The sequence below is a fragment of the Elephas maximus genome, chromosome 23, assembly GCF_024166365.1.
Source record: "Elephas maximus indicus isolate mEleMax1 chromosome 23, mEleMax1 primary haplotype, whole genome shotgun sequence".
NCBI classification, from domain to species: domain Eukaryota; kingdom Metazoa; phylum Chordata; class Mammalia; order Proboscidea; family Elephantidae; genus Elephas; species Elephas maximus.
Window position 1 is genome coordinate 74,620,972 of NC_064841.1, and position 19,005 is coordinate 74,639,976.

At 42.1% G+C, this 19,005-nt stretch overlaps 1 protein-coding gene and 1 non-coding gene across 6 annotated transcripts in view; one reads left to right on the plus strand and one right to left on the minus strand.

The window, feature by feature from the left end:
• Positions 1 to 19,005, plus strand: part of MYO16 (myosin XVI) — a 733,911-nt gene that overhangs the window by 393,070 nt on the left and 321,836 nt on the right. The window lies entirely within an intron of this gene.
• On the minus strand, positions 4,076 to 4,182 carry LOC126066625 (U6 spliceosomal RNA). Its single transcript, XR_007515205.1, has one exon. It is a non-coding gene; the product is annotated as a U6 spliceosomal RNA (small nuclear RNA).

Genomic DNA, 19,005 nt, shown 5'->3' on the forward strand with positions numbered 1-19,005 from the left:
CTTCTTAAAATCAGTACTCAAAGGTAAAGGATTGCTGTTTGTAAAATGCTTAATACCATGTGTCTTAGTTACCTGGTGCTACTACAACAGAAATACCACAAGTGGATGGCTTTAACAAAGAAATTTATTCTTTCACAGTTTAGGAGGCTGGAAGTCCAAATCCAGAATGCCAGCTCCAGGCTTTCTCTCTTTTCAGCCCTGGGGAAGGTCCTTGTCTCCTTTCAACATCTGTGGGCCAGGTGTCCCTTGGAGATATCCATGTGTCTTGGTATCAATATTTCCCAAGGTCTAGGAGGTTCTCAGCACAGGGACCCTGGGTCCAAAGGACATGCCCCACTCCTGGCTCTTCTTTCTTGATGGTACTGAGGTCCCTCTCTCTCTGCTTGCTTCTGTCTCCTTTTATCTCTTATAAGACAAAAGCTGATACAGGCCACGCCCCAGGGAAACCCCCCTTACGTTGGATAAGGGCTGTGACCTGAGTAAGGGTATTGCATTCCACTGTAATCCCCATTAACATGACTTAATCCCATCTCATTAACATAATGGACAGCTCACTCCCAAATGGGACTGTAACCACAGGCATCAAGGCTAGGATTTACAACACATCACAAAGTGGAGGATAATTATGTCAGAACACAAAATGGCAGACATGTACACAATACTGGAAATCAATCATGACCCAGCCAAGTTGCCCATATTTGGGGGGGACACAATTCAATCCATGACAGCACACCTAGCATAGATATTCCAATAAGAGTTAGCTATTATTATTATCATTATATCTACTTATTTGATTTTCTTTAAAAAGATGTTTAACTACATACCTACTAAGTAGAACAAACAGTCCTATACCATACCATGTGAAGATGCCTTTCTTTATTGGCTCAGCCCACAGAGCAGTTTGTGGTGAAATTTTGAAGTATGTTGACTTAAAGCAAAGCCTCCAAAAAATTGCAAGCCTGCTTCCTTTAAATGCATCCCTCTCTTCTTTGTTTACAACAAATTCACTACCTACTTGAAACAAAATAAAATACACGTGTAAGAACTGTGAGCCCAGGGCTTCATCAGTGTTGATCACGTGTTCTCCTGTGCTTAAAACTCCAAAGAAAAGAACAAATTGCTCTAACTGTGCTTTTATAATTAAGGCTTAAAAAGTGGTTTTTAACTTTGACTCTGTGTTTGGAAGTAAAATTTTCAAAGCATCACATGAAAATTTAAAGAGACTTATTTCAGCATTAAATCCTGGAGGCGTAGCGGTTAAGAGTTCAGCTGCTAGCCGAAAGGCCGCTGTTCGAATCCACCAGTCACTCCTTGGAAACCCTACGGGGCGGTTCTACTCTGTCCTATAGGGTCATTATGAGTCCTAATCAACTCAATGGCAACGGATTTGGGTTTTTTTTTTTTTTGTGTGGTATTTCAGCATTAAAATGCACCGGCAATTCTAACATACATTCCTAGACTTTTCTGCCAAGAGCAGGTAGCACTCTTGCACAACTCATGTAACTATAAAAGGCACGTCGTATAGATACAGGCATCACCCCCTGTAACGTAAGTACATGAAGACAATATTGACAACATCTCCACAGGCAGCTTCCTGAAAAACTTCTTAAAACAACAAGAAGAAAAAGTCTCTTCGTCTTGTGGAGCTGCAGCAATAGGGCTGCACTTATCTAGGATTGCCACAAGATGGCACCCTCTCCACAACATCAGACTTGCGGGGGGTGGGAAACAACAAGCTACCATGAAGGTTTCCTTTTTACTTAGGGTTCTCCCTGTGATTTAGGTATATATTTTTTCTGGCTGTTTATTTCTGAAGCGCTAGTCTAATTTTTTTTTTTCTTTTTGTGTGTACTATTAGCCTTACGTCTAGGAAGTAAATGGAGCTTATGTTTGTGGGACTCAAGATTTAATGAAAAGACATTGTCGTCATTTGCTTATCTTCCTCCTCTTTAAAAAGCTTTTGTGGGTTCAGGCCCAGAACGGGCAGGCTCTTAAATCCAAAGAAATGATTCCTGATCTCCCTCCTTATTGATCAGTGATGGAAATAATTGTGGTGCAGTGTAATAACATGTTTCAGTAAAGGTCAGATTTTGAATTACAAACTGAAAGCAAGCCATGCTTTGACTCAGAGTGCACGCCCTGCACCTACCCTTGCACGTTAGTGAAAGGAAACCGTGACTCACCGGGCCTTTGAACTTGTGCTCTGTGCCTGAATACACCTGTCACAGTGGAAGCCTGCGGCCACTAACCCAGCTCTTCTTCACCTCCTGCTCAGGGCTTATTAGGAACACCGAACTTCCTCTGAGAAAACTTCACACCATAAAAAGACGGTATTTAAGGATAAATGTAAATATGAAGCTGAGGCTTAGTCTCCCTAATGTTGTGATATTATAAAATGTTTACTTGGCCATGCCTTTTAGGCGAGCAAAGCCTGAAGCCAAGCTCGAGATTGAAGACAGGAGTTACTTTATTCAGTTTCCAACCAACTCTTGTTGATCATGTAAATACAATGACAATCGTGATAAGTACAGTCTGTGGAGCATCTATCAGATGCCAAGCCCTGTCTTTGTGCTCAGGTCTTTCATCCCGTTAATCGCCACCCAGCCCTAAGCAGAGGGCATGTGGTGTTCTCTGCAGTGTGCTCCAAGGGAAGCCAGACCGCGAGGGGGTCAAGCTGGAGCCAAGGTTTGAATCCAAAGGTTTGAATCCAGGTTCTGCAGCCTCTTAACCTTGACCTTACATTGTCTCCACAACAATGCTGTCCATAAAATGGCAATTGCTGTTTTTCTGTCATTGGGCCGATGAGACTTTAAAAGAAATGAAAGGAAAAGTACAAGGTCAAAGTGTACATGTGTGTATTTAAAATGTAATTAAGCAAAAACTAATACCACACTCTGGAGTTTGTCACCTCTAACTCCCATAAAAAGCAATTCTGGGTCATTTCCTTATCTGGTAGGATAATAAAAAAAAAAAAAAGGAAACTAAAAAAAGACTTTTACTACTTCAGCTGAAAGTTATAATGTTGAAATTATGGAAATGTTGATGAATTACCACTATAAAAGGAGCCAGGTAAATTTCATTTATGAGAAGTGGTCAGAGTGGCAGGATTTTTTTCTTCCTTATATCCTTGAGGAAACCCTGGTGGTGCAGTGGTTAAGAGCTATGGCTGCTAACCAAAAGGTCAGCAGTTCGAATCTACCAGGTGTGCCTTGGAAACCCTATGGGGAAGGTTCTTTTTTTTTTCCCCCACATCCTTGAACCACCAGTCTAACCCTGTCCCATAGTGTCACTGGGAGTCAGAATCGACGTGACAGCAATGGGTTTTACATTCTTGAACTTGTGCTCCCAAAAGAAGAGAAAGAGAAAAAAAGACATGCGTATCAGACACTGTCCTCTGCTTCTTTAAATGTCATTTTAGTTAATTTTCAAAGCCCCACTGAAACATACAAGGTGATATTACCCAACTGTAAGGAGAAATGAAATCCTGATGCATACCACAGCGTAGGTGAGCCTTGAAGGCATTATGCTGAGTGAAATAAGTCAATCACAAAAAACTAAATACTGTATGATCTCACTGGTATAAAATCGGCAACTATATGGAAACTAAAGCTTATCGGTGGTTCCCAGGGATGGGAAGGAGGAGAGGGGGAAAGAGGAATCACCATTTAGGGGACACAGATTTTATGTTCAATGATGGTAGAGTAATTCTGGAAAAGGTCATGACAATGGTTGCGCAACATGAAGAAGGTCATCAGTGGCCCTGAGTTATGTTGTTGTTGTTGTTGTTAGGTGCTGTTGAGTCAGTTCTGACTCATAGTGACCCTACGTACAGCAGAACCAAACACTGCCTGGTCCTGTACCATTCTCACAGTCATTGTTGTATTTCAGCCCATTGTTGCAGCCACTGTATCGATCCATCTCCTTGAGGGTCTTCCTCTTTTTCACTGAATTATACATATAATTTTTTTTTATTGTGCCTTAAGTGAAAGTTTACAGCTCAAGGTAGTTTCTCATAGAAAAACTTATACACATGTTGTTATCAGACCCAACCGCTATCCCTATAATGTGACCACACAAAAATATGTAACGCTTCACGAATTTGCCTGTCATCCTTGCTCAGGGGCCATGCTAATTTTCTCTGTATCGTTCCAATTTTGGTATGTGTGCTGCCGAAGCGAGCACTGTGCGTATAAAAAAATTTGAATCGTCAAGAGGTTCCTATGTATATTTGTACCACAATTTTAAAATAGCCTGCAGAAGAGTTATCAGTATTCTAAGTTACATTTATAATAAACCTGAAATACAGGTAGGTAACTCACTCAAGGTATTTAGATAGTAAATTTAGTCAATGAAAGAGCCAGATTCCAAACCCATGTTTGGCTTCAAATTTTCTGTCCATTGGTTCTGGTGTCAGAGACTAAACTCTGATAAGCTTAAGATAAAGTCTGCGGGGCAAGAAGGAAGGAAGAGGACATACTGAATGGATCACATAAGTTGGCGAGGCACGGTAACCCAAATGCCACCATTCTGTCTGCCTTTCTCTCTGCCACACACACACACACACACACGCACCCTGTTTTACTTTGCGTGTGTTTTTTAACCTGAAGAACAACTTGACCACAAACAGCAATAGGCTTCCACAGTTTAGGAGTTTTAGAGAGAAAGCAAAGCCTTTCTCTCCCAAGAAAGTCATTTGTGGTGGAGGCCCATCCTGGTGTCTGTGTCAAGCAGCGCTTTAGTGAGGAACGGGAGCTACTTAATAGGAGGAAGGAAAGGGGAGCCAGGCACACACAGACAGGTAGCCATATAAAGCTGTGTTTTTTCCTATTATTAGTTGTCATCAAGTCAATTCCAACTCATGGTGACCCCATATGTGCAGAGCAGAACTGCTTTCTGAAGGCAGATCACCAGGCCTCTCTTCTGAGGCATCTCTGGGTGGGTTCAAGCTACCAGTCCTTTGGTTAGTAGTCCAGCTCTTTTCACAAGCTTATGCTTCAAACGCCAGTCTAATTCCTAGCTGCCCTGAGGGCGTGTTAACCCCTGTCAGTATGCCCATAAAAACGGAGGTCAGAAAACCCCAGATATTACTAGACACAGTTCTGCCACCTTCTAGTAAGGGATTTTCGCCAAGCTTCCAACCTTGATTTTCCAACTTCTTGGATCAAGAGCTGTCCATATACAGTTCCATGAATAGTGTAAAAGTATTTTGTGAGGCCTGTAAATGAAAACTGTAATATGTTTTCATAGAAATGTCTGCATTTCCAAAAAAATATTTTGTGGGGCTAAAACAACACTATGATGAACACAACCCACAATGTCATTCAATATCTAGTGTGGGAGAATTTCGACCAGATACCCTGTATTTGTTATCTGAATGCACCTCAAAAATTCAGATTTCTATACTATCTTAAAATGGTGGGCATTTATTACGTGGCAACATGTATTGTCTTATAGTTGTTTTCGTTGTTACTACCATGAGACTTTTGAATATAACGATCACTGTCATTTATTGGGGGGTCCTGGTGGTGCAGAGGTTAAGAGCTACGACTGCTAACCAAAAGGTCGGCAGTTCAAATCCACCAGCCACTCCTTGGAAACCCTATGGGGCAGTTCTACTCCGTCCTATAGGGTCACTATCTATGAATCAGAATTGACTCCATGACAACAGGTTTTTGGTTTTATCATTTATTGAGCATTTTCCACAGATTTTCTCTTTGTTAATTCATGATATTTGTGGAAAATTCTAATTGTTCTCCCCATGTTGGATATGAGGTAACTGAGACCTTTGGTCACTTCATTAACTATCCAGCATCTGGCAGGGGTGAGATTTGAACTCCAGTCTGTTCAATTCTCAATTATTTGTGTGAATATTTAGTACTTTGTTCCATATAGTAAATGAATTACACCATAGGTAAATTTTATAGCCTCTACTACATAAGGGAGTTTGTTTGCTAAAATACACTTCCTATCTCTTCTCCTTTCTTCAAATTCGTGATACTAGTAGCATCATTTAAATTTTGAGGGTGCATTCACACACACACTTGCTTCCTGTGTGACCTTGAGCAAATTATTTAACCTCTAGATCCTAGTTTCCTCATCTGTAAAACATATAATTTTAGTGTCTATCTCATAGGGCTATCAAAATAATTACTGTACTTAGTGTAGTGCTAGCACTCAGTAAATATTAGTGAAACATTTAATAAAGTGCTAAAGATAGTTTCTTGCCGATTTGTATTTGAGAAGTTGGACTATATGAAGAAGAATGGGGCATCAGGATTGGAAGGAGACTTATTAATAACCAGTGATATGCAGATAACACAGCCTTGCTTGCTGAAAGGGAAGAGGACTTGAAGTACTTACTGATGACGATCAAAGACCACAGCCTTCAGTATAGATTACACCTCAACATAAAGAAAACAAAAATCCTCACAACTGGACCAATAAGCAACATCATGATAAATGCCGAAAAGATTGAGGTTGTCAAGGATTTCGTTTTACGTGGATCCACAGTCAACACTTATGGAAGCAGCAGTCAAGAAATCAAAAGACATTGCATCGGGCAAATCTGCTGCAAAGGACCTTTTTAAAATGTTGAAAAGCAAAGATTTCACTTTGAGGACTAGGGTGCACCTGACCCAGGCCATGGTGTTTTCAGTCGCCTCATATTCATGCAGAAGCTGACAATGGATAAGGAAGATAGAAAAGGATTGGTGCCTTTGAATGGTGGTTTTGGCGAAGAATATTGAATATACCGTGAAATGCCAAAAGAACGAATAAATCTGTCTTGGAAGAAGTAAAACCAGAATGGTCTTTAGAAGCAAGGATGGCGAGACTACGTGTCACGCACTTTGGCCCTGTTATCAAGAGGGATCAGTCCCTGAAGAAGGACATCATGCTTGGTAAAGTAGAGGGTCAGCGAAAAAAAGGACGACCCTCAACCAGATGGATTGACACAGTGGCTGTAACAATGGGCTCAAGCATAGCAATGATTATGAGGATGGTGCAGGACTGGGCAGTGTTTCGTTCTGTTGTGCACGGGGTCGCCATGAGTAGGAACCGGCTTGACGGCACCTAACAACAACATTCACACACACGAACATACACACATATGCACAAACACATACCAATCAGCAAGAGACTATTTTCAGGACTTTGTTAAATGTTTCACTAATATTTACTGAGTGCTATTTTTTTTTTTTAGCACTATTAGCACTACACTAAGTACAGTAATTATTTTGATAGCCTTTTTTTTATGAGATAAATACTAATATTATATACTTTATGGACAAGGAATCTGGGATCCAGAGGTTAAATAATTTGCTCAAGGTCACACAGGAAGCAAGTGAGGATGAAATGATTCCAAGCCCAGGTGGTCTGTCTGCAGATCCCAAGTGCTTAGTCTCCCTAATACTGAATGTTAAATTTGTCCATTTGCAAAGAATAACAAACAGCCCCGTAGTATGGGAACTATCTCTGTTCAGACATCTAAACTTCAGGACCAACATAGGTAAGGACAGTCATCATTTGGGAAAAACAGATTAAAATATACCTTTTCTCAATATATCCAGACTATTACATTATTTTCAGAGTTTTGTTCCTAATCCTTGATATTCTAATTTGATTTTGTTCATTTTCCCCATCACCCATGTAAAAAAAGAGATATCACAATCTTCAACCTTTCTCACATATTTGTCCTTTCAATGCAGTTATGTACCAAGTGCTGACCCTTTGGATGTCAAATCTCCCTTCACTTCACTCTTCCCAGGCTCGACTCTTCCTACTTCAGTTCTTTATTACTGTAACATCTTAGCTGTTCGACTCTTCAGTCTGACTCTTCAGTCTCACTCTTCAGCTCACATCAGATAAGCGTGTGATGAATTCCAGTGTAACTACGAAGCCTCCCAGCTTAGAAACCTTCAATGTGTCCTAGTTTTCTGTCACATCAAATAAAATCTCCTTGGTGGTACAAGAGAGATGGCTAGACCTTAAAGAGTTTCGAGGAGTGATCTGTTGACATGCTCTGACTTCATCGTCATCAGTTATCTCAACAGTGCCTTTAGTTGGAGTTGGAGATCAGTCATGGGAGAAGTAAGTTTCTTCATTAAATGCTGATTTTCAGTGTGGGTCAATGAGGAAGATAATTCATTTGACACTAGATGATCAAGCAGCACGTTTGGCTTTCAGTTATGAACAGAGAACATCATTTTACTATCACAAGAGAGCTTGGTGAAGTGGTAAGACTGTGGATTTGGGGCTGACATAGACCTGCATTTGAATCCCCCATCACTTATTTTCTGTGTAACCTTCAGCAAGTTACTTAAACTCTTTGAGCTTCAATTGCCTAGTCAGTAGAATTAGATATTGTCTTAATCTGGGTTATCTAGAGGAGCAAAACCAGTGATGTATATGTGCGTGTTTATACATACATATGTGTGTGCGTGTGTGTGTGTACAAACCCATTCCCGTCGAGTCAATTTCAAATTATAGCGACCCTATAAGACAGAGTAGAACTGCCCCATAGAGTTTCTAAAGAGCGCCTGGAGGATTCGAACTGCCAGCCTTTTGGTTAGCAGCTGTAGCTCTTAACCACTGTGCCACCAGGGTTTCCGTGTGTGTGTGTATGAATACATGAATACACAGAGATTTACAAATTTTCTTCAAGGAAACGGGTCACAAAATTGTAGGGGCTGGCAAGTCCCAAATCTGTGGGTCAGGCAGCAAACCAGAGAGACTTCTGCAGGCTTCCGTCCCAGTAAAACTGCCCCCTAGGGTGTTCAAGCTTGTAGTCTTTATAGGAGCAGATTGCCAGGTCTCTGTCCTGCGGAGATGCTGGGTGGGTTCAAACTGCCCACTTTTTGTTAGCAGCGGAGTGCTTAACTGTTACTCCACCCGGGCTCTTTCCTTTATAAAGAAGGATTGTTTTATTTTATCCTAATTGATGAAGAACTGTTACAAGATGCTAAACAGGAGTAGATTCAGAGTGCAATTAGTTAACTCTGCCAGTGTTTTTGATATAATTTGTAAATGGAATCCTGACTCTCAGAAATTAATGAAGGTTGTTGAAGAGGGTGGCAGACCACAGCTCAAATATTTGCTTGATAACTCTACTGTCATTTCAAAGGGACATGTTTACAATTCCACGTGTGTGTATGTGTGTATGTGTCTTCTTCTCTCCAAAACCTGCCTTTGTGGTTGCAACAAGTAACATCGTGTTATTTGTGGTACAAACTTCTACGGGTCCCTCTACCCATTGATTTTAAGCTGATTTAGTTGGGGTTCTTTTCTCTCCTAGCCCTACTTACCAGTTTCTTCCTGTCCCACTGGGACACCCTGTCCCTTGCCCGCAGTAGCACCATGCCCCTGTGTTTGCTGGGTCTTCTTCTGGGCCGGGAGTGAATTCCTATCTCCCTCTGACACATGCCGTCTCTTGGAGCCCTGCCATCTGTGTCTGCCTGAGCTCCTTAGAGGAGGATTAACAGTCGCCCACCGTCCCAGCTCTGGTCTCTTCCAGCCTGGCCTCGTCCCTTTACTGGTTCCAGTGGCCACGCATCATTTTACCTGGACTTGACACAAAAATATCTCCTATCAGTGCTTTCCATGTGGACTTTCCCCAACGTTCTCCCAAGTTTCCTTTGCAGTATGCCGAAACTATTTCAAGAAAAATATTTAGGAGCCCTGGAGCCATAATGGTTAAAATGCTCAGCTGGTGACCAAAAGGCTGACGGTTCAAACCCAAAAGCTGCTCCATGGGAGAAGGATGTGGCAGTCTGCTTCCATAAAGATTTACTGTCTTGGAAACCCTATGGGGCAGTTTTACTCTGTCCTACAGGGTCCCTATGAGTCTGAATTGACTCAAAGGCAACGGGTTTGGTTTAGTTTATGACACAGTTGAGTGTTAGATGCTTTTCTTTGTAAAATCAATGTAACCACATTGTGAAAAAATCAAGATATGTGAGCCGTCGTTAACAAAATCACACATATGCAGGCCTGTTAGATCAAAAAGCCTCTGCCACTGCTGGCATTTAGAGGGATTATGCCTTGCTAGTACAGTGGTTAAGTGATATGACTGCTAACCAAAAGGTCAGCAGTTCAAATCTGCCAGCTGCTCCTTGGAAACTCTATGGGGCAGTGTTCTACTCTATCCTATAAGGGCTCTATGAGTCGGAATCGACTCGATGGCAACAGGTTTGGTTTTATGTCTGCATAACTTGGCTGTTTCTTGCATTTCATGAATATTCAATGTGGAATACGTGCTCACCGCTAGACGCAGCACAGCTCATTAACCAAAAGCACACATTTTAAACCAGGCTCCGTTTCTTTCTGGCTGTGTGATTTTTGCAGGTCATGGAACCTCTCTGTGCTTCACTTTCATCATCCGTGAAGCAGGGCCGGCTTCACTGGGCTGTTAGAGGATGGTATGGGTTACCATGTGGGCCCTGAGAAAAGTGCCTGGCCCATAGTAAGCACTATGGACATATGACCTCGTATTATTACTAATATCCTAGAAGACGTTCCCATTGAAGTCACCTGAGAAGAACCAAAATAATAGTTCTAATGGTGGCACAGTGGTTAAGAACTCAGCTGCTAATCAAAAGATCGGCAGTTTGAACCCACCAGATGCTCCTTGGAGCAGTTCTAGTCCGTCCTCTAGGGTCGGTATGACTTGAATTGACCCTATAGCAGTGTTTTGGTTTTTTTTTTTTAAATGCAAAAGAATAAGAGTTAAGAGTATTAAAATACACAGAAAAATTGGAAGCGAATGCAATCTTTCTCCTGGTTTCTTAATGTCTCCACCTCAGCTCAGCTCTGCCAAGGAATCTCCCCAGCCTCTGCTGTTTTGCATAAAGTTGCCTCTGGACTTTGATCCATGGCATAACCGTAATGAATTAATTAAACTTACATTATTTAAATTAAATTGTTTAAGTTTATTTGTGTCTTTGATGAAAAGCGATGCAGTCCTGTGAAGAAGTAGGTAACTGAGAATAGATGTGAAAAGGAAAGCGAATGGGACCAGAGATGGCAGCAGGGGCTGATGTATTGAGAAATCACAGCCCATTTTCTCATCCGGCCCCACTGCTTAGCTTCCCGGCATATCCTTTATAGAATGGGAATAGATAGCATCGTGTTACTGAAAGATAAAAAAGAAAAGTACAACGTAAGGCCAAACTTGGACCCTTCTAGAAAGCTTCTTGTTTCACATCTTCCCTGGGGCAAAAAATCAACTGTTGCAGCTTAAAATGCTTCCTCTTTCTGTAAGAACTAGAGTAGGAAAAAATAAAGATTTTCTTTAAGTCTACAAATGTACACTCATTTCGTCGCAAAAGATGATGGTATCAAAAACGATTTTGGAACGCATGATTTGCTACTGATCCAAGTCTTAAAGTGGACTCCTTTAGGTTCAGACAAGACATTGTAAAAGTGAAAGAGGGTATGTTTTGAAATCAGTTCTGTGATGTGGATATTTATATAGAATTACATGATAAAATAGGTGTGTTTGTGTGTGTGTGTGTACACAGATCTAAAGTTACATCTACACTATGGTAAGAATCAGCACTTTGAAGCTAATGCTATTTGTACTTGTAATTCTACAGCTGAAAATGAGGGAAGTGTAATTAAACTCATAATAACCAACGTTTCCTCCACACTTAGTTTTTGAAAGGAGTTGTGTTCGTGTTTGACAGATGCCACCTCCTTTTATCCATACCAGGATCTTAGAAACAGATTCCGCCCCATGCCGTAGATCAAAAAAAGATGAAATATGGAAAGGTTAAATGGATTATCTGAAGTCACAGGCCACGACGCTATGGCCATGATTTGGCTAAGGCTTCCTTTACATGCCTCACTTTTCTGCCCTCCAAACCCTGATTTCTGAATAACATGGGAAAGGTTTTGTGGACATATTTGAAAAGAAGCAAAATGGAAATGTTGGCACCTAGAGAAAGGACATTTCAGGCACAAGGAGAAGTTTGAGCCCCTTACCCCTTCCCACGGAGTCGATCCTGACTCATAGCGACCATATAGGATAGAGTAGAACTGCCCCGTAGGGTTTCCAAGGAGCGGCTGGTGGATTTGAACTGCCATAGCTCTTAACCACTGCATCACCAGGGCTCTGAGCCCCAGAAGCACAGATTGCATTTTATTTGTCTCTGTGTCTATGCCTGGAAGGCGTTAGATGACCATAGAATATAGTTGAATGCTGTTGTTATAGTTGGGTGCCATCGAAAAAAAAATTTTTTTTTTTTTTTAATCAAGTCTGCTCTGATTCAGGGAGACCTTATATATAACAAAACGGAACATTGCCAGTCCCGCATCATCTTCATGACCGTTGTTATGTTTGAGTCCATTAGTGCGGCCATGGCATCCATTAATTTCATTGAGGGTTTCCCTTGCCTTGCCTGGCCTTCCGCTTTACCGTACATGATGTCCTTCCCCAACATTCAGACCCGCCTTGATGATGCGTTCAAAGTAAGTGAGTGGAAGTCTTGGATGATATTCTGTGATCCACAGGGTTTTCAATGGCTAATTTTTAGAAGTAGATCTCCAGGCCTTTCTCCATAGTCTGTCTTGGTCTGAAAGCTTCATTGAAACCTGTCCACCATGGGTGACCCTGCTGGTATTTGAAATACCAGTGGCATAATTTCTACCATTATAGTGACACGCAAGCCACCAGAGACAACAAACGGACAGGCGGGTGGTGGTGACTATAGTCATGAATAGGAAATTGCTAGACAGAGAAAAGAGAATAGTTACATGACCTGGTCATAAAATAACTTTTCTTAAATTTTGCTAATTAAGTTATATTATATGCTAAATTGCTAAGTAATTAGCACTGCTAAGAATCACTGACTCTAGGAGAATTATTTGGGGACAGACAGCTGGTAGAACAAATGCAGTGGCTATGGCACAGGATGGGATTCACAGAACACAGGACAACCCTTTAGCAAAAAACAAAAAACCCACTGCCACTGTGTAAATGCATATATGGCGTGATAAGTTTTAGTGCTGCTGGAATAGAAGTACCTCAAATGGGTGGCCTTAGAGAACAGAAATTTATTTTCTCACAGTTAGGAGACTAGAGGTCCAAATTCAGGGCACTGGCTTTGGGAGAAGGCTCTCTCTGTCAGCTCCGGGGAGGATCCGTGTCTCAGCTTCCCTAGCCTGGTATTCTTTGGTTCCCTGGCCATCTCTACATGTCATCTGTCTTTCCCCGATTTGTGCTCCCTTCTCCCTGCCTGATCTTCTCTTTTTATATCCCAAAATGATTGTGTTTAAGACACACCCTGCACTGATACGGCCTCATTTAATGTAACAAAGAAAACCCTGTGCCCAAATGGAATTAATGACGTCCACAGTTATCCAAACCAAACCCATTGCCTTTCAATCAATTCACACTCCTAGTGACCCTATAGGACAGAGTAGAACTGCCTATGCGGTTTCCAAAGCTGTGATCTTCACAGAAGCAGACTGCCACATCTTTCCACTGCGGAGTGACTGGTGGGTTCAGACAGAACTTTAGGTTAGCAATCGAGGGCTTTAAAACCACTGCCCCACCAGGGCTCCTTTCCCCAGGTATAGGGGTTGGAATTCCAACATATACTTTAGGGGGATACATAACAGACAGTGAGGACGGAGGAGGTAAGAGGAACTTCTCTTGAACCTAGGCCGCTTGTAGTCTGATCCGCACCACCAGCCACTTGTCTACCTGCCCCTGGCCGGTGGGCTCCGTGTTCCTGGTTCACTTCCTCAGACCTGTCCTGCTGCTGGTCACAAGCCCTCTTTTCTTCACCCTTGGCTGCTTATATCCTCTATTTCTTTGGAAATGCAGAATTCTCAGAACTCAAACCAAGTAATTTTTTTTTTGTGTGTGTGCTTGTTTGTAGAATTCTGCCATGCCAGGACTCTCATTAACCTTAAAATCAATTTAAAAAAAAAGTAGATTTTATAATTTGCATGAATTATTTTTAAGCTAGATCTTCCCCAACCAGCATTTTCGTACATTTTTTGGGAAGCTGGGTATGGACTTTGGTATGTGTCTTAGTTACCTAGTGCAGCCATAACAGAAATATTCTTTAAAAAAATAAGAATATATTGCCCCATTTTTTGGAGACAAGGACTGAAATCAGGGCATCAGCTCCAAGGAAGAGTCTTTTCCTTGTCAGTAGCCCACTGGGAGCTCATTGGCATTCCTTGGTACCTATCTTGTCCCTGTGTGCCTGTTTCTGCCCCTAGTCTGCTCTTTGTCTAAGACGTGACTTAGAAATGATTAGGTTTGACTCAGCTGTGACCTCATTAACACATCAAAGGAAAACCTCTGTTTCCAAACAGGGTTACGTTTACAAGTACAGTGGTCAGGAAGGACTTCAGCACATACTTTGGGGAGGACATAATTCAGTCGATAACATGAAGCTAAGCTGCTCAATTTCATTTTGTCACTTTTGTCTGTTTTAATGCCGGCGTCTCTTTTGTTATTGAACTCTTTCAGTTACAGAATCACGCAGGAAGCAAAGCATTTCTGCTAATCAGAAGGTCAGCAGTTCGAATCTACCAGCTGCTTTTGGAAACCCTATGAGGCAGTTCTACTCTGTGTGTCGCTATGAGTCAGTATCAACTCACTGGCAACTGTTTGGTTTTTTGGGTTAAGGTCCCTGGGAGGTGCAAACATTTGCACTCGGCTGCTAAAAGAAAACTTGATGGTCCTAATCCACCCAGCATTGCCATGGAAGAAAGCCCTGGGGATCTACTTCCATAAGCTCACAGCCACTGAAATCCCTGTGGAGGACAGTTTTAGTCTGATATGCAGGGGTCGCTGTGAGTCAGAATTGACTCCAAGGCACAGGGTTTGGTTGGGTTTTCTAAGCACTTGGCATATCTAAGAGATATCTCTAATCCATTCAGGCTAGAAGTCAGAATTTAGGGCGCCATCTCATGGGGGAGGCTTTCTCTCCCTCTCGATTCTGGGGGAAGGTCCTGGTCATCAATCTCCCCCTGGTCTAGGGGGATTCAAAGAACAAACCAAACCCATTGCTGTCAAGTCAATTCCGACTCAGAGCGACCTTATAGGGCAGAGTAGAGCTGCCCCATAGGGCTTCCAGGGAGCAGCTGGTGGATTACAAATGCCAACCTTTTGGTTAGCAACCAAACACTTACCCACTGTGCAACCAGGGATCCTCAGGGGGATTAGTAGGAACTAATCTCATCCCGCCCAATCCTGCTCCACCCTCAGCCTTACCCACCCATCTCAAGAGATAACAACTCCATCCTCCCAGTTGCTAAGACCAAAAATCACTGGAGTCATCCTTGACTTCTTTTTCCTCACAGCCCACCATCAATTCATCAAGCTAATTTTCAAAATAGGTATAGAGTTTGTCCCCTTCCTCTTTACACAACGACCGCCCAGGATCACCGCAAAAGTCTCCTCACAGGTCTGCTTTGTCCTGTGTTATCTATTCTCGGTACAACAGCCTGAGCGGCTCTTTGAAAACACTCTGTTGCTCCCAGCCGTGTGGTTTTTCCTTATTTCCCTTAGCATAAAAAGCAACCAGAGGCCTCTAAAGCTTTCTGTGATCTGGTCCCTCATTACTGCTCTGACTTTACTGCTTTTTCTCCCACTGGCTCTCTCCACCCCAGCTGCACTGAACATCCCAGGCTCATCCCTCCTCTAGACCTTGACTCTAGCTGTCCCTTCTTCCTGGAATACTTTTCCTCTAAATACCAGCTTGACTGACTCCCTCACCTCCTCCAGACTTTGCTCAAATCTTCTCTTCTCAGTGAGTATCCAATAAAAACTACAGCCTCCATTCCTAACCCCACATTCTCAAGCCCTCTTCTCCTCTACTTCTTTCTATAGCATTCAGCATCTTTAACATGTTGTATAATTTACTAGTTCATTATGTGTATTGTGCATTGTCTGTTTCCCTCTGTGGAAATTTAAACTCCATGAGGCTATGGATATGTGTTGGTTTGGATCGTTGATCAATTGCAAGTGCCTAAAACTTAAAACAGTTCGTGTCGTAGAATAGGTTCTATCTTAGCTAGTGCTGCTGTAACAGCAATGCAAGTGGATGGGTTTAACAAAGAGAAATTTATTGTCTCACAGTCTAGGAGGCTAGAAGGCAAAATGCAGGGTGTCAGGCTTTCGCTCTCTGTTGGCACTAGGGCAAGGTCCTGGCCATCAGTCTTCCCCTGGTCTAGATGCTTCTCAACTAAGGGACCCAGGCCCAAAGGACGCCCTGCACTCCCAGCTCTTCTGTCTTAGTGGTATGAGGTTCCCCTCTTCTCTACTCGTGCCTCTCTTTTACATCCCAAAAGAGATTGACTCAAAATACAACCTAATCATGTAGATTGTGTCCTGCCTCATTAACATAACTACTGTAATCCTGTCTCATTAATATCATACCAAAAACCAAACCCCTTGCCATTGAGTTGATTCTGACTCATAGCCACCGTATAGGACAGAGTAGAGCTGCCCTATAGGGTTTCCAAGGAGCAGCTGGTAGATTTAAACTACTGACATTTTGGTTAGCAGCTTTACCTCTTAACCACTGCACCACCAGGGCTCCATTAACATCATAGAGGTTAGGATTTACAACACATAGGATAATTAGATCACAAAATGGTGGACAACCATATAGTACTGGGAATCATGGCCTAACCAAGTTGATACACATTTTGGGGGGACACAGTTCAATCCATAACAGGTTCTGAGTAAATACTTTTTGTCTGTTATGTACAAGAGCCCCTGTGTGGTGCAGAAGGGTAAGTGCTTGGCTGCTAAGTGGTTGTATGTTTGAGTTCACCCAGAGGTACCTCGGCAAAAAGGCTTGGCAGTCTACTTCCGAAAAATCAGCCATTGAAAACCCTACGTAGCACAGTTCTGTTCTGACACACGTGAGTTCTCCATGAGTTGGAATCGACTTGATGACAGCTGGCTTTGGTTATGTACGAAAGTACTTAACTACAGTTGCTGAGGCTACCTTATTCTCATCTCCCAAATTATTACTTGTGCTTAAGATAAAAATGTCTTTAAATACATTTCACGACTCTCCTCATTTGAACTATTATTTACCATAACCTGGGACTGCTAGTTTTTTTTTCAGATTTTGTCAGTTTTGTCAGTTCTGACACTGGCATCCCTCTTATTATTCAACCCTTTCAGCTACATAAAGCTCCCTCACAGAATCTTGGAGGAAGCAAAAGGTGCCTGCTGTCTTCCACCATGAGTTTAGGGCCCTTTTAGAGTCAAAAGATACATAAAATATACCAAATAATCTCTATGCTTATATATATATAAATACAGTTGGATATGATGCTTGGCCCATTGATTTGTCCAGCAGGACACCCCACGTAAGATGTGTGAAGCACATAGAGAAATCATAGGGGCATAAATCCGACTCCCTTGCCTGGGAGGCTGTGGTCTGTGGATGGTATCTCCTTCATTGTTGCGGGTACTTTCTAGTTACACAGACCTAAATGGACCTCCCAACACGGCAGGGCCTTGCCCATGCTTTTCTGAGTCATGGGAAAAATTGTTAATTGTACTTCCACCTCCCAGTTCAACAAAGTATCCTCCTCTTTGCAAAAATAAGCTGCTGAGTGATCATGACTAATAAAGTGCTTCAAAGAGTCACCCGTCACCTCATTGTGGTCTAAATGGTCAGTGATGCCTTGAACTTCAGTAGGGCATTCTTATTATTCAAGCCAGTTTTATTCTGTCTGAATCACTTATAGTTCAGATTTAGTGGAGCAATACTTGCAAAACGTCGTCACTTTTTGAGTTGTAAGTGTTGTGGCTCACTGTGTTGTAGAACTAATGGCTTTCCTTGTTCCATGTAAGAAGGGTAGTGGAGATCGCATGGGTGTACTTCAGTTTGGTTTCTTCAGCGACACAGCATAGCTCGCACAAGGCGCTCCTGGTTTCACGTGTTCTGCTATCCATGAGGGGCGTTGCAGCTTTTGCAGGACCTCAGCTCTATTTTAATCGGTTTGTCACACTCCGAGGGATTCAACTTAGCCTTTTGATGTTAATGGGTATCAGCAAATGAATGACATATGAATTATGTGGCATCCCTTTTCTTGACTATTTCTTGGTGTCCAAAGAAAACTCACTCACAGCCTGTCTTTTCTGGAAACAGAAGATTTGGGTTCATTTACTTGTGCGTTTTTCTTCCCCTATGTTGTTCATAATTAAGTGACCAGTGTCCTCTGTGGAATTACCTGAGCACCAGCTACAAGCATCGCAGAGTTCAAGGAAGTTTAACAGAATGACCCATTCGGGGCCCTTGACCCTGAAATGACAGTGCTGTCACTAGTGCCAGCTTTTCTGCTGCCGTCTTTTAAGATGTTTTGCTCATCTTTTGAAACAATGATGTTATTATGCTGTTTGCTTTCAAGAGTGGCAATAGGGTAATGGGGAGATATAATGAAGAGATGAACCTAAGGTTAAACTCTAGCTCCACCATCCACTACCCATGCGATACTGGGCAACGTACTTAATTTATGTGAGTATCACCTTTTATTCACTTATAAACAGAGTTAATACCGATGATCTTGAATCATTGTTGATGGGACTCATGATAACATATATACAGGGTGATGTAACTTAGAGTAGTAAACACAGTAGTGTAATTTTACTTGTGAGTTTTTAATAGCTTTAGGGAAATGGTTTTGATCCCTTCCCAACAAATCCAGTTCCCCCACCAACTTTTCCCTATCTCAGTAAATGTCATCGCCACTCACATCAAAATCTGAAATATTATTCTTAACTCCTCTCTCTCTGTCTCACTCCAATCCTACACCAAGTCATGTTGGCTATGCTTCCTGAATAATTAACAAGCCTGGCTACCTCTCACCATCTCTCCTGTTATAATCCTGGTCTTTGTTGCCATCATTCCATATGTAAAATTCTTCAAGCCTTCTTACCGGATCTTCCTACACACCAAGTGGTCTTCATTAAAATCCATACTCCACTCAGCAGTCAGGGTAATCTTTCTAAAGTAGAAGGCAGAT